The sequence below is a fragment of the Propithecus coquereli genome, unplaced genomic scaffold (assembly GCF_000956105.1).
Source record: "Propithecus coquereli isolate 6110/MARCELLA unplaced genomic scaffold, Pcoq_1.0 Scaffold219, whole genome shotgun sequence".
NCBI lineage: Eukaryota > Metazoa > Chordata > Mammalia > Primates > Indriidae > Propithecus > Propithecus coquereli.
Window position 1 is genome coordinate 2534546 of NW_012147078.1, and position 5124 is coordinate 2539669.

Consider the following 5124-nt stretch of genomic DNA (forward strand, 5'->3'; position numbering starts at 1 on the left):
TTGTTAAATGCTTATGCTAGCAGGTAGAAAATAAATAGATCTTTATATTGATTTTGTATCCAACATCCTTAATAAACTTTCTTATTATATTCATAATTTATCTGCAGAGCCTCCGATTTTCTCTGTACACTATCATATCTTGTACAAATGACAGTTGTATGTATTCCTTCAATTTCTTATAATTTGTTTTTCTTGCCTTACTTTACTGCCTAAGAAGTGCTGAATAAAAGTAGTAGATGTAAGTATTCTTGTCGTACTCCTGCCTATTTCAATGATCTATCATCAAATATGATGTTACAAGTTTTCTATAGATATACTTCAGCAGATAATTTTATCTTCTAAGTTCTTTATGGATTTTTATCTTAAATGTGTTGAATTCTCTAACTCTTTTCAAATGTTATCAATATAATTATTGTGTTGTTTTAATCTGCTTATTTATTAAATAGCAGGAAATATTTTTCTGATTTAAATAATTTTACAGTCAATATTGCTAAAATTCCAGACATTTGACTCCATTTGGGCTGGTATAATAGAAATACCATAAGCCAGGTGGCTTTTCAACAGCAAACATTTATTTCTCACAGTTCTGGAGGCTGGGAAGTCCAAGACCGATGTGCAAACATATCTGGAGTCTGGTAAGAGACTATTTCTAACAGACATTGCTTTCTCCCTGCATCCTCACATGGAGGAAGTGAAGAACAAATTCACCTGCACCTATTTTACAAGGCCACAGATCTTAATCATAAGGGCACTGCCCTCATGACCTAATCACCTCCCAAAGAGTCTACCTCTTAATAACATCACATTGGGGGTAAGTTTCAATATATCAATTTTAGGAAGAAGGGGGACAAAAACATTCACACTATAGCACAGAATCTTTCCAAATTATACTGTAGATAAAATGCAATTCTAATAAAAATTCCATCAAGCATTTTGGAGACATTGGCAAGATATTTATAAAATGCATATGGGAATGCAAATTACCTGGATATGCAAAGCAATTTCTATAAAAATTGGAAGTAAAAACTAGTTTTAAAATAATTTATCTTCATATTTCCTAGAACTATCCATTCCATTAGGTCACCTGAGGCTTCCTTTGTATCTTTGTCTGAAGGGATTTTCTGCACCCAAAGGTCGTTTCTCTCCATTGTGCAGGGAAGATGGGGAGAGCAGAGGAATCAATGTTCCAGGAGCTAACCTGGGCCTGCACTTCCCCATCCCTAGTGTTTCTCCAGGTCTTCTCCCAAGTGAACCTCTTTCACCCAAAACCTCTTCTTGTTATCTGCTTTGAGGAAACACCAACTAAGATGTACCTTGTTTTGGATTTTGTTTTAGCAAGCCATTTCATTATCCCCTCTTTTGTTTTTGAGGTTTTACAATCTGTTTCTATTATTTCAGATTTCTTTTACAAACTACAACGTGTTGCTTTAATTCCTAAATAATTAAGTTTTATCTTTCTTCCTGAAAATGTGTATAAATTAGAAAAATGTTCATTGACTCAGCTGTCACTATTGCATTATTTTAATTTTTTTTTCTATCTTGTTTCTTAGTCTGTTTATCCCACACTGTTGCTTAGTCTGATCATTCAACACTAAGTTCCAACCACATTACTTTTAATGTATGTTGATAATCCACAGTGTGACTTTATCACATTTTTTTACAGTTTCATTGAAGTGAAATTGAAAAAAAAATACATGTAATTAAGTATTGATTTTTGACATTTTCATACATCCTTGAAATTGTCGGCACCATTAAGATAGTGAACATGTCCACCACCCCAAATCTTTCTTTAAGGCCGTGTATAATTCCTCTCTCTCACCTCTTTCTGGCTCCCTATCTCCAGGGGATATACTTTCTGTCCCTATGGATTACTTTGTTTTTCTAGAGTTTTATACACATGAAATCCTATGTATAACTCGTTTATGTCTGGATTTTTCCACACTGCATAATTATTTTGAAATTCATCCATGTTATTGCAAATATGAGTTCACTCATTTTTTAATTAATAAAATTTATGTTTCATAGAAGTTGTTGGCAAAACTTGGCAGAAAGTAGACAGATCCCATAAATTCCCTGTTTCTACATACATACAGCCTCTCCCACTCTTCATATACTGCACAACAGTGATACATTTTAAAATCAATGAACCTACATTGACATATCATTATCACCTAACGTCTATAGTTTACATTAGGATTCACCATTTGTGTTGAACATTCCGTGGGCTTTGACAAATATATAATGACAAAATCCACAATTGTGTAATGACACTGCCTTAAAAATCCTCCATACTCTGCCAGTTCCTCTCTTCAGAAACCTTGGCACGTACTAATTCTTTTACTGTCTCCATAATGTTACCTGTTCCAGAATGTCATACAGTTGCAATCATACAGTAGGTAGCCTTTTCAAATTGGCTTCTTCCACTTAATAACATACATCTAATTTTCCTCCATGTTTTTTCGTGTCTTGGGGATAGCTCATTTCTTTTTAGGGCTGAATACTATTCCATTGTCTGGATGTACCACTGTTTACATCTGAAGGACATCTTAACTGCTTCCATGTTTTGGCAACTATGAACATATGTGTGCAAGTTTCTGTGTGTATGTAAATTCTCAGTTCATTTGAGTAGATACTGAAGAATAAGCTTTTGTGGTAAGAATTTGTTTAGTTTTGTAAGAAACTGTGAAACTGTCTTGCAAAGTGACTACTATTTTGCATCCCCACCACCAATGAATAAGAAGTTCTGTTGCTCACATACTTATCAGTATTCAGTGTTGCCAGTGTTTTGGGTTTTGGTCACTTTAATAGGTAGGTAGTGATAAATACTTGTTCTTTTAATTTACAATTCCCTGATGACATACGATATTGAACATCTTTTCATATTTATTCAGGCTTCTGTATATCTTCTTTAATGAGGTGTTTGTTCAGGTATTGATCATATTTTTCCTCTTATTTATATATTTTTAATGGACAAAAATTGTATTGTGATGTACATGGTTTGAAATATGTATTCATTGTGGTATGGCTCAATCAAGCTAATTAACATATGAATTACTTCACATACTCATTTGTTTGTGGTGAGGCCTCTTAAAATCTATTAATATTTACTTAGCAATTTTTTTTTATTTTTGGATAAACATCTCCTTAACTCCTCCTCCCTAAGTGTCTGGTAACCATTATTCTACTCTCTGTTTTGTGAGTTCAACTTTTTTTACATTCTGCGGTATTTTTCTTTCTGCACCTGGGACCCCACCCAGGCAGGCAGTGTGGATGAGAAACTGTGGAAAATACTGTCCACTTGTATCTCAGTCTCAAATGCAGCCCATGGCAGGGTGGTGGAGACCTTCCAAGGGGTGCATGGGAGTGGCTGGGCCCCTCTATCCCTCCTTGGAGACACACAGTGGCAGCAGGCATGCCTGTGGTTCTCCAGTATCTAGGCTGTCAGAGTGGCACCTGACACAATCTGCTCTAGGCTCACGTGCCTATGGGTTTCTGCATGAGGTCCCTTTCTGAAACAATGTCTCTGTAAAATCTCTAAGTATCTCCTAAAACCTGTGAGATTTTCTCATAGCCGGGATCGTAAAAGCTTGTCTTGCCAAGTGGAGCTCTGGGAGCTCCCATTTTATTGTTTCACCACATCCAGAAGCTTCTCCCGACTGTTAGCCAGTCATCTGGCGGGGCAAGTGGCCTTGACCCCTCACCTTTCCCACTTTTGGTGCTTCCAGTCCCTTCCCTGATGAATCCTAGCTTTTTCTCTAAGATGATCTGTTTGAAATGTGATAATTTGCTCACTATTCTGCTTCCTTTCCATGGAGGAGGCACGTGCTATCTATGTCTAGTCAGCCACCTCATTCTGAGTTAATCTTCATTTGGTGTATAAGGTCTGCATCTAGATCCAGTATTTTTTCATGTCCAGTCATTCCAGCACCATTGTTGAAAAAACTGTCTTTATTCCATTGTATTGTTTTTGCTTCTTTGTCAAAGATCAGTTGAATATATTCATGTGGTTCTATTTCCAGGCTCTTCTCTGTTTCATGGGTCCATTTGTCCATTCCTTCACCAATATTGCACAGTCTTGAAAATATAACTTTATGGTAAGTCTTGAAGTTGAGTAATCTAAGTTCTCCTACTTTGTTTTTCTCCTTCAATATGAAATTCAATCATTTCTTAACAATAACATTATTAATGCTTTGTTTATTTGTACTTCTTGCATATGTACCACACTATTCTCTTTTCATTTCTTTTTTGTTTAAAATAACACCATTGTAGAGACATAACTTATGTACCATAAATTTTATCCTTTATATATCCCTGATCAGTATCCAGTGCATTTACAGAGCTGTGTAAAAATCACAGATCTTAAATCTTACAACAGTTTTATCTTCACACAATCCTATACTCATTAGCAGTCACTCTGCAACCTCCTCTCCCTCAGCCATGATGACCAATGATTTCCTTTCTTTTTGTATGGATTTGCCCATCCTGGACATTTCCTGTAAATGGATTCAGATAGAGTACAGCCTTTTGTAAAGGCCTTTTTTTTCCCTCAGAATAAAGTTTTCAAGGTTCATCAATTTTGTAGCATGTACTTCATTCCTTTTCATGGCCAAATGATGTTTATATGTATGGATATGTCATATTTTATTTATTTAACCATCAATTGATAGACATCTAGGTGGTTTTCACATTTTGGCTACTATGAGTGGACTTTTATGGATGTGTTTTTGGGTGAACATATGTTTTTAATTCTTCTGGGAATATACTTAGAAGTGGAACCAATGCATCAGATGGTAACTCTATGTTTAATATTTTGAGGAACCACAAAACTCTTTTCCAAAATGGCTTTACTATTTTACAATTCTGCTAGAAATTTATATGGGTTTAAACTTCTCCATATTCTGACCAACTATTGTTATTGTTCTTTTTCTTATAGCTGTATTACAGTTCTCCAAAAACACAAAACAAATAAACAAATAGTATATACGTGCATGTGTGTGTGTATATATATATATATTTACACACAGACACACACATAAAAGAGATATCCAGAAAGTATCCAGCCATATAATATAAAAAATTACGAAAATTATGGCTCATACTTTCTGGACAACATATATATACATA